The sequence below is a fragment of the Podarcis filfolensis genome, assembly GCF_964270895.1.
Source record: "Podarcis filfolensis genome assembly, chromosome: 3".
Lineage (NCBI taxonomy): Eukaryota > Metazoa > Chordata > Lepidosauria > Squamata > Lacertidae > Podarcis > Podarcis filfolensis.
In genome coordinates, this window is record NC_139606.1 from 42,656,590 (window position 1) to 42,667,952 (window position 11,363).

An 11,363-nucleotide genomic window follows, 5' to 3' on the forward strand; every position below is an offset into this window, starting at 1 on the left:
ACTGCAGCAAGATGAGTGGGCTGTCTGCAGAAGTTTCTATTTCTGGTGGCGACAAATCTCTCCCCATTAGTGTATTCTGCTGCTCAGCTTGCTAAGAAGCACATCGCAAATCATGCCAGTTATCCACAGAGTCATCAGCAAATGTCGAAGTGCTTGAAGCAGGGCAGGGAAGAGCATTGCTGGAACCTATCAAGTGACATTCCAGGCAGGGACAGCGCATCCTAATCTCAGTATGAACATGATCTCTCTCCAAATGTTGATGAGATGTTGTCAAATACATATGCAGACACGAGTTATATGAGAGAGACAGAGACATTAGCTGCACAGGAACATTCAGAGTTCTGAAATGAACCAATGTACCCGGAAGCCAGAGCCACTTTCAGTGCCTCTTGTTTCATGTAGATGTGTTAAGCATAATTGGCTTAGATTGTAAGAAAGCATGCTCCTAAGAATCTACTGTGGCTCCTAGAAGTTGTCAGCATGCAACAGCAGCTGCACCCTGGGAGAAGACTCCAACTGGCCAACTGCACCGGGTGAGGGAGCCAATGGGTCTCAAACGCTTGCATTTCCCTGCATGCAAAGATAGGCTCTGGCAGATTGAGCAGTGGAGACCAATAGTGGGTCCAATGGTCATTAAGGCAGTTTTTCTACATGCTGTAGAGGGAAGTGAGGGGCAGATGGGGCTCATCAACCTGGGAAGGTAGCCCATCTAGGAGAAGGAAAATCCTGACCTTAACCTTCACTGCCTTGTGGGCTATCTTTGGTAGAAGAAAAGGCTAAGGAATAAACCCTACACAAATCCAGAGTGGAGTTTCTAAGGCGGTTGGACGGCACCTTGTACTCCTCCTTCCAGCAGCTCCTGCAGCCAAGCTGGTGCCAGACATATTTTTCTACTGTCCTTTGGACCACATCAGCAAGGCCAAGAGAGGAGTCTTGTTTGGGTAGCCAGGACTTCCATACACATTACCCAGGCTTGCACCCCGGAGAGGTCACTTTGGCACTGCCAACGCAACAGTTTGGCTTCACCCCCAGAGGCACACTCCATTGTCTTTCAAGACAGACAGATGCCAGCAGCAGCAATCTTTCTCCCACATCTTTTGATGGTTAAAATGTCTGACAGTTTTTGAAACACTGTGGCCTTAAGAATTCGCCCATTCGTGAAATAAATGTGCTCTCAATGAAGGCGAACAAACCCCTTGTGATACTTGCAGAGATCTTTGGATTCCTGTGACTGCATAGGTGTAATGAGGTAGCAAGAAGGATGGTGCAAATGTGCACACCGTTTGCACATCCCATGCACATAGCTGTCGTCTTATGTGTAGCTAAGAAGCCACACATAACATTTACTTCAGTATAACCAAGATACAGAAGAACATGCAGCCATAGCAAACATGCTTTGTACTATGACGTGAACTGTATTTATGGGGGGAAACATTCATGTCCCTTCTGTGTTGTATTTTAAATTGCTGTAATCCACCCTAGGCCCTTAAGGTGAAGGGTGGGCAATAAATTAAAATAAGAAAACAGGTTCTCCTTAGGTTTTCTTTATTTTCTATTCATGTAATGTGGCATTGATTGCTGACTGGTGCCTGGATTCTGTCTAATTATCCGCCTGCTGAGAAATTCTTTATCACAGCCAAAGATCCTTTTGTGTCTAACAGCTGCTCTGGGTTTCTTTCTTTTCTCTCTCTCTCTCTCCTCACCCTCCTTCTCATGTGGAAGTGTTGTTATCTCTTTAGCAGACTTTAGCAATCGTGTCTGTCATTTCAACAGCTCTGCTTTCTTACTTCTGTCAGACAGCATAGCGCATTGCTGTTCCCTTTTGTTGCAAACTCTGGAGCACGGCCAAGCTATTCTTACTTAAGTGTCAGTCTCTCCAAAACCCCAGGTCTTTTAGGCACTCCACTTTCACAAGCAGCTCATAGGACTGGGTGGGAGAATCCCCCTTGTGTCATAAGTGGAATCCAATTCAGCTCTAGTTAGTAACCCAGGAACAGCCAGAGGCATATGCCTTTCCCTCTCTGTTCATCACATCTATGACATATGAGGTCTTTTGCCACTCTGAAGTGGGACATAGTCAATTCTGGGCTTCATATGTAATACTCAAGGCTATTAGGTTGAGCAAGGGTGTCCATTGCTGCAGACTATGGCCCTTAATTTTTGACAGCAAATGGTATGAGGTGGTATTCTGGCATGCGACATATAACTATACAACTCTGTCCAGCCCTTCCCAACTCATTAAAGGTTCAAGTTTAGCCTCAGTGTCTCAAATTTAGAGCAACTCTTGCTGTTCCAATATGACTATCACCATTTATAAGTCTGCACATCTATTTTATATCACAACCACATGAACAATCAAGTTGCGTTATTGTAAACAGTGGAACAATTGGCAGCAAGCTAACACCAAAAAGTAGCTTTGTGCTTATTCTCCAGCATGGAACTCGGCCATGAAGTGTTGCGGTCATTGAGTGTGAGTGACTTCCATGTACATAGTGAATTTCAAGCATTCTGTCAGTGCTATCAAAGTGCACCCTTTTCAGTTTGGTGGCTTGGTTAGAACAGGCTGAGTATACATTCCTATTTATTCTGCATCCAGTGTGCTCCTGACACTGATTTAGGAAGTGGTGTACATACACAATGTTAGTCACAATTCATTTCTTCCCTTTATCTGTCCAGGCGTTTTATATGAAATACCGCATTTTGATGCACTCCCTCTCAAACTTGTTCTGATCCAAGTTGATAGAAAGAATGCCCTAGCTGAATTTTAAGTCAGTAATATGTACACAACCATTGGTAGGTGAGCTGTGCAGACATTTGCAGGATTGTCCTGCCGAAGCTTAATTAACAAAAAGGTCAACTCTGATATTTCCTTTCAGTGAAGTATGTTAAGGGTGTAACTAGATAAGACAGTGGGAGTTCACACATTTTTTTCCAAAAGGGCAAGGTGCGATTTGGATCAGGGTTGTGCTGCTGGGGGAAGGTTAATATGTTTCTCCTTCTGGTTTTCCAGATCCAAATCAATGCCCACACCCTGTGAGTACTATCTGCCCTCTAAATAAAAGTGGGAGGCATGATAATAGATTTCCTGTCATTTTCTCTCTTTTGGCCCTAAGATGTAAATTGCCCTTTACATGCATGCATGTATTAAAGTCCCATCAGTTTTGGGTTGGTTTGTTTGTTTTTTACATCAAAAAGCACACTCAGAAGACTATGGATTTCAGTTGAAGTGCAGTAGTGGAAAAGTGTCTTAACCTTTTTCCTGCTGGTAATCCCCCCCAATCCCCCCCCCCGAAAAGTGTCTTAACCTTTTTCCTGCTGGTAATCCCCCCCAATCCCCCCCCCGAAAATCGCACCTGACACTGCAAACAAACATCTGGAACCCTTGCAGGGTTTTGGCAGCTTGGGGGTTGATTTTGAGAAGAAATCAGAAGAGTGGTTAATTGGTATTCGGTTTTACATAATTTTGACCCTGGGACAGTAATAGAATTTTTCCAGAGGTCCTGTTGTACTTCCGAGTGTCTGCTTCAGGAAACAATGCAAGAATCAAGTGCAATGGTGCAAGGGCAAATTAGATAGATGCACCTCTAAAAGTGAAATGAATTGAATTAGTCTCCTATCCCAAGTCATTGGACACAGAAGCATGAGAACAGAATAGCATCCAGAATGGTGCAATTTTTTAAAGTAGGTAGTCAAGCAGTCACAGAAATTGCACAGGCCAATGTCAAGCAACACAGAGGAACAAGCACCCACAAGATGTGAACCAAAGCCATTGCTTTGCAGCTGCCACAGAATATTGCCTTGAAACAATGCTGGCATTGGCCAAACCAGTGCTGGTGAGTGGTTGGTGGCTTTCTGATGGAGCTTAATGGCCAGGAAATGATAAGACATCTCTCTGGATAGTTCGGAGTGCAAAAATGTATTTCAAATGATGCTGCTGCAATGGTGTGCGTGTGCTTGTGTGTTGCCACTACACCACTTTAAAGAAGAAGGCCATGGTTCACCATAAAAAGAACTATGCTGGAACAGAGGAAACACCCATCTAATCCAGCTTCCTTTTCCCCACAGTGGCCAGCCATTGCCTATTGGAAGACCACAAGCAGAATATGAGGGCAATAGCATTCTCCCCCACTATCTTACTTTTAGAAGACATCTGAAGGCAGCCCAGTTTAGGGAGGTTTTTAATGTTTTTGATGTTTTATTGTATTTTTAATATTTTGTTGGAAGCCACCCAGAGTGGCTGAGGAAATCCAGCCTGATGGGCGGGGTATAAATAATAAATTATTATTACTACTACTACTCTTGTTCCCCATCAATTTGTATTTATGGGCATACCATATCTGATTCTGGAGGTTTACATACAGCCATTGCAACTAGAAGCCATTGATAGCTTTATCCTCCATGATTTTTTCTAACCATCTTACAAAGCCATTGCTACATTGAGTGGCAGAATGCCAGCCATGCCCTGCAACATTCTGTATTTCCTCCTTGAAGTGACAGAACCGTCTGCTGACCCAAAATCCAGAGGTCCGGACATTGACGTTTCCTCCTTTCTTCCTGCTGCGTTTACTGAAGCCAGCCATAAAAAGCTCCAAGTCAGTACAACTGTGCTGCATGATTTGTGTATTCAGTTACCTCATCACTGATTTTAATTTAGCAAGATAGACTACAACGGAAAGTGGACATCAGTGCATCAGCCACAGCTGTGACAGATGTTGCGCAAAACCTGCTTATGCAAAACATAACATTGGGCCACGTCTTTGAAAGCACCTCCCTTCCCCTCCCCCACCTCCGCCCCCAAGCCCCAAATACACAAGACTTCAAAGAAATAAATTCTGGCATCTGTAGCAATGACCAAAGATTGTCAGTCAAAGCCAACGCAGAACAGGCTACACTGGAGCACAGTGTAAGTCATACAGTTACAGGGGTTTGTAGTTCCAGTTGATGGAGGAACATATGGTTGACAGCATTGGGGCCAGGATGTCTTAAAGGAGCTCCAGCCGGGTTTCAAACTTTGATTGTACAGAAGTGTCAAAAAAGAAAAAGGCTGCGTTCATGCCGTGCATATGTTGTCATTTTGGTGATTGAAGAGGCACCTGCAGCACACACACCACTTACAGGCACCGATGAGTGCAATTAATTTACCCTTCGCTGAGGTCACTGGAGAAAATCTGTGGGTTTGATTGGTCCTGGACCAAATGGATCGAGTTTCAGATATGTGGGGAAAGTCACAGGAAGCCTCTTTTTGCCAGAACTTCCATTCTTTTGCCAGACAAGGTTAAACTGTAACATAACAATTTACTTGCAACAAAGAAAATATCCTGTAAAGCTGCATGCGCCTTTCTTCTAAATTAAAGTCACCCTGTTACGTAAAATGTTTGAGGGTTTTTTGTTCTGTTTTGTGCTATATTGCTGTAAATTGCTTTAAGGTACTTTTCTTTCTTTTTTTAAAGACTGACTTATAAGTTTAAATAGTAATGATACAAAATCTATGCTCAAATAAAAAAACAGAATAGACAATGGTAAAATATTAAGTCACATTCAGTCAAAGAAAAAGGTGAATCGGACTTCTGCACCTTTGCTAAACTTATTGCCTGGGAGAGGGGGCTTATCAGTAATTTGTATTACTTATGTGTACCTGTAATTTCATCCTTCTCTTGTCACATGGACACTGTCCAGATAATGTTATAGAGTAAATAAGTGAGGCCCCACGTAATTCGCAATCTGGGTGACCTTAGGCCAGTTGCCATGTGACTTCAGTCATACATATATGGAGCAGTGAATCTTATTTCAGAACAGGGGCTGCATTCCTCATGGCCAGTCAGTCTTCTGACGGCTGCATGCCAATATTGAGTGGAGCCAAAGACGAAAGTGGGTGGAGCAATGGATGTGACTCTTACCTTTATACAGTAAGGGCATGCAAAAGTCATAGGTTTTTTTAAAAATCCCATATACACACCTCTACATCCAGGCAAACAAAAAGTATTGACAAAGGTCAATGAGACACATCCCAGCCAGCCAGAGGCACTCAAGGACAATGCAGAACAGACCAGTGGAATCTGTAGCCTGGGAGAGGGGCGTGTAGCCAAGGGAGAGTCCTGAAGTTCAGATATAGAAGTCTGGAGGGCTGCATTTGGCCCCAGGTCTGAGGTATACACACTCCCTGGAAGTAAGCCCGGTTGAACACAGTGGGATTTGCATCCAACTAAACAAGCAGATGCGGTTGGCACTGTGGGTTAAACCACAGAGCCTAGGACTTGCCGATCAGAAGGTTGGCGGTTCGAATCCCCGCGACGGGGTGAGCTCCCGCCAACCTAGCAGTTCGAAAGCACGTCAAATTGCAAGAAGATAAATAGGTACCGCTCCGGCGGGAAGGTAAACAGTGTTTCCATGTGCTGCTCTGGTTCGCCAGAAGCGGCTTAGTCATGCTGGCCACATGACCTGGAAGCTGTACGCCGGCTCCCTCGGGCAATAAAGCGAGATGAGCGCCGCAACCCCAGAGTCGGTCACGACTGGACCTAATGGTCAGGGGTCCCTTTACCTTTAAACATGCAGAGGATTCCATGGGAATGTAGTATTTTTGCATTATGCATTTTATTGTATGATCTTATTGTGCATTTTTGGATCTTATGCATATTTCACTTTTATGTTGTTGTTTTTTTCAGTGTCTTTGGGTGTGCTTCTGATTTGCTGTGTTCCTTTTTTTCTCTCCATGGTGGTGGAGGAAGCAACTCGGAGTCTAGAATAATTATAGCGGAGTTGAAGTTAAAATAGCAAGCATCTTAATATGGTTAATAAATCCAGAGCATGCCCTTCTGTTGTCTTCTTAAAGAAGGGGGCCAGTTAGGAACAGACACTTTAATTAATTATTAAATGTTAAAAGGAGGGGGGAAATGGGAGAGCCTAGTATTTTATATGGGTGGACCATGCTTCCTGATAGCCAAGACAGATGCATTTGTTTGCTGCTGTGCATATCTGTGTGGGGAGCTACTATGGGCAGCCGCGGAGTGCAGTAGTGCAGGCAGCCACCACATGGAGTTGTGCATTCATTTGAGCTGCTGTTGTAGATGTGTGCATGGGCAACTGCTGTGCCTGCTTGTGCAGGCAACTACTGTAGGTGGGTAGATGCTTGTGGGTCACTCTGTGGATGTTTCTGAGCTGCTGCTGCACACCTTGGGGTGGGGCAGCTGCTGTGTGCATCTGTCCAGCTGGCTGCCAAGCATGTTTGTGCAGCTGTCTATCATGGACGCTGTGCTGAGCAGCACGCTGTGGTTGGTTGAAATAGGTGTGGGCATCTTGTGTGCACATATATGCAGTCTGCTTCTGTGCACACCTCTGCATGTAGGTGCAGTATGCATGTTGGTGCTTGTGTCTCTCTGCAAAACTGTGTTGTGCAGGCTCCAGGCTGGTGAGCAGTTACAATGTGCGACCGACAAAATGGTTCATTTCTGTGGGCCTCTCTTTTGCATTGTTTAGTGGGCAGCTGCTGTGAATAGTTGCCGTATTTGCAAGGCCATCCCTGTGAGCATCCATTCTGTAGCTTGATGCTGGATGCATTTGTACATTTGTCCCAGCCATTGCTGCACACAGTTCTGCTTTCTGTGGGTCGCTACTGTGTGTCAGTCAGGGAAAGGGAAATGGTTTGTGGAAAAGCCTGCCCAAGAGCTGGGATCATTGAATTAAACTAATGTCAGCTTGGGTTAAAAAGCCTGAGCCTTTAACTGAGCTTTGGGTGCTGTATAAACCAACAGAGCCAATTTCAAGCCAACTCTGGCCTTGGGAAATTCCTTTTTGTGATGCTTCTGGTTGATATTATTGTTCTTAGGGAGCTTATCTACTATCTTGCTGGGAAGGACAGTCCACTTTAATAAAGTGCCTAAAATATCGTAATAAACATAGAGCTTATATCAATAGCATCGGATTTCTCCATGTTGTATTTGTGTGTGGTTTAATTAGAGGGAAGGATCACAGGAGACGTTTGTGTCATAATGATTCTTTAAAGTGAAACCATAGATCAAAGTTCATAGCTGCCAAATATACAACTTTCAAACTAGGCTCAAGTGCTGCTATTAATCATGGCTGCTGGAGGATTTGATGACAAAGATTAAACTGCTGTAAAGGATACTGCTGTGCATCGGATTCTTGCAACTGTCATCAAATACTCTGCCAACCATTAACAGGCCAGGAAAGCTGTCCAGAATCCGTTCCTGGTGCTCCACTGCTGCACTCACCTACTGTAAGCCTACGCGACAGTCAGCAGCATAGGAAAAGTAGCTGCAACCACCAACTTGATTCGCCTCACAGGTTCTCTGAGCATGAGGAAATCATCACATTGGAGACCATTGGCTCAAAGCAAGCTTGCCAGAAGCACAGTCCATTGGAGCACGGTTGTGGAAAATTTAGAGAGTGTGTTCTGTTCCCAGTTCTTCGCTTCACAAGTACAAGAAACACGGCAAGGACGATGAGTGTAGCTGCCTCATGCAATCCTACATGGATCACTTTGTAAAGCTGGTGCAACACACTAGGGTTTCTCCAGTTGCCCTTCTATTGCAGATGCTTTGGACTACGGTTCTCATCAGCCCCAGATAGCATGGCCAGTGGTCAGACAGTTGCAGTCCATGACATCAGGGGTGCACCAGGAAGGTGAAACCTACTGAAGAGAACCATTTAGTGTGCTCTGCCCCCTCTGTTGTGACTGTGTTGATCTCCTGATTACCATAGTCTACAAGTACTACCACAATAATAGTCAAAACATGATATGTCCACAAATCTGTTTATTTGTGCACCTCTTCCTCTTAAGCTGCTTTACCAAACCTGGGCAAAAATGTTAACGTTTGAGAGCGAAATAAAGTAATAGGCCAATTTGTTGAACTCTTAGAGCGGACTCTCCCCACCCTGATGTCTCTTTTCCTATTGCATAGGCGAAAGCAACTTCAAGGAAACCTTCCATTTTCTGTGACCGTCAATAATACACACTATCCATCCCATACACTCGTGAAGCAGGGAATGGAGTGCTGCGGCATATGACACATAGTATATTAAGGACTTGGTGATACAGGGCAGACTCAGAACAGCTACCATGGGGGATAAAGGTAGGTAGTTTATTTTTACGCCTGCCTTTTGACCAAAAGGCCCTTTGGCCCCCAAGGTAGTGCACCGACACACATAATATGATGATTATGTCAGAAACAGTGATAAGCAATAAAAGACTTGAGGAAATATTGTCAGAGCAAAGTGATCTCTGAGGAAATTCGCTAGCTGCCTTCTATGAGACACATGATCATGTGTAGAAATTCCTATCAGCATCAGGCCTCGTTACCCAGTGTGGGCTACCTCTACTAGCTACTAATTTGTTAAATTATTTAGATATAACCCCCCCAAAAAATGCCCAAAGCAGCATACTATAAAAGAATACAATTTGAAATCTACAGTCTAATATTATAACTCAGTAGTAGCAGACACAAAAAACTAAATGGAAAGATGTGTCATCAAAAGCCCAGAAGTTGTGTGCTGTATATTACACTAGGGACTACAAGATCTTGATTCAGCACTTTGGGAAATGGCTCACCTTGATATTGAGTACTTTGGAGGCTGGAAAAACTGGCTTGGAGGCCAAGGCCAATTTGGGGGGGGGGTGAAGTTTAATCATCACTTTCAGTATTTGGTGGGTTTTTTTTGCAGAAGTAAATGAAATTTGCAGGTCATCAGGTAGGTAGGATAAAGCCTACAAAATTACAAGCAAATAGGTCCAGGCTTTTTTTGTGCTGGCAATCTTTAAAGAAAAAATTTGAGGTTAGATATAGAGGAACAATCTACCTGTATACCTTTATTTTTGGCAGACTTGTTTGAAATTTGCAGGCATATTCGCCCTGCCTGATGGGGGGGGGTGTGAATCTTGCCAAATTTCAGGAGAGAGCAATATTTAGTGTAGGGTTTACGCCTTAGCCTTTTCTTCTCCTGAAGATATTCCACATGACAACAGAAGTTTAGGATAAGAGCTTTCCTTCTCCAGGTTGATGAGCCCCATCTGCCCCTCACTTCCCTCTACAGCATGTAAAGAAACCACCTTCTGGAGTGTTGGGCCCACTATTGGTCTCATCTGCTCAATCCATGGGAACCTATCCTAAGTCCCTAAGTCATTGAGAATTTGAGACCCATTGGCTACCCCCACCTGGTTTAGCCAGGTGAAGCAATAGCTGTGTTTTCAGGGGGTTTCCAAGGACCACACATATCATAGCAGATATTGCTAATGTGGTTGCCACCATGCCATTTTCTACCTCCTCACCTCCTCAAGTGTGGTGCAATCATCCATTGCTTACGTTTGCCAATGAATCAATATATTCTGCAACATTTAAGTCAGGGGCAGCCAACATGGTGCCCTCCAGATGTTGAGGACAACTCCCATCACCATTGACCATGTTCTTGGCCTGATGTGAGCTGTGGTCTAAAACATCTGGAGAGCAGAGTCATATCTTTCCCTCTTTTTATTGGGCAGCAAGAACAGACCATATACTTGGGGGGTGCAAAGCGGGGGAGAAGCCAAGTGGAACATGCATGCGAGTGTTAATTTTCTAGATCTGGCCGATAAACAGCTCTCATCCTATCGTCACATCTTTTGGAATGAGTTCAGGCATGTGGCAAAATAGCAAGGGTCTGTCAGGGGCTAGTTCAGCTCGGCAAGCCATTCATTCCTGTGTTCCAAAATAAAAACGTCGCTGGTTGGCTGCCTGCATTAGACTCTTCATGTGCTCAACATTTATCACAACCTTCACCTTCAAATGACAAGAGGGGACAGATAGCAACAAGTTTAAATTTAAGCACGTAAAAGAACTCCACATATATTTCTCGCTCTGCAAGCCTACCGACTGTGTGTCTACTGACATCCAAGTGGTACTTATTTCCTCATCTTTTACACCTGAGACAAGCGTTTTGAGGGAAATGGACCGTGATGAGACCTTTAATAATGCAGCCATTACATATTCTACAGCAACACAGGGGTTTTCCTGTCTTGTGTGACTGCAAACCCCCATCCCTCTGCAGCTTGCAGCTGGCTGCATTTATACCCTAATTTTAGTAGCATATCGAGACCGGATTATGGAAAAAAAAAACTTTCCCATGGTTTGCTACATGGTTTCTCTTTACACCAGAATTTTCCACTGCCCATGCCTAGAAGGCTGTAGAGTCAGACCATGATTTCCCTGTACAGAATTCCTGTTATGAGTTCCGATTGCCACCTCCGAAGGTAAGCTTGTACCAGGTGCTTAAGGTTTTCTTGTTTCACGCTATGTTAAAGATAGCTAAGGAGGTGGGCAGTTCCACTCCTGTATTATGTTTACCATATTAAAATGTTAACACCCTGCAGGGAG

General features: G+C 44.2%; 1 long non-coding RNA gene across 1 annotated transcript; it reads left to right on the forward strand.

Annotated features, from left to right (window-relative positions):
- Window positions 1–383: 383 nt before the first annotated feature.
- On the forward strand, window positions 384–6,723 carry LOC310760178. Its single transcript, XR_014546832.1, has 3 exons — window positions 384–533; window positions 4,426–4,592; window positions 6,663–6,723. It is a non-coding gene; the product is annotated as an uncharacterized lncRNA (long non-coding RNA).
- The last annotated feature ends 4,640 nt before the right edge of the window (window positions 6,724–11,363 follow it).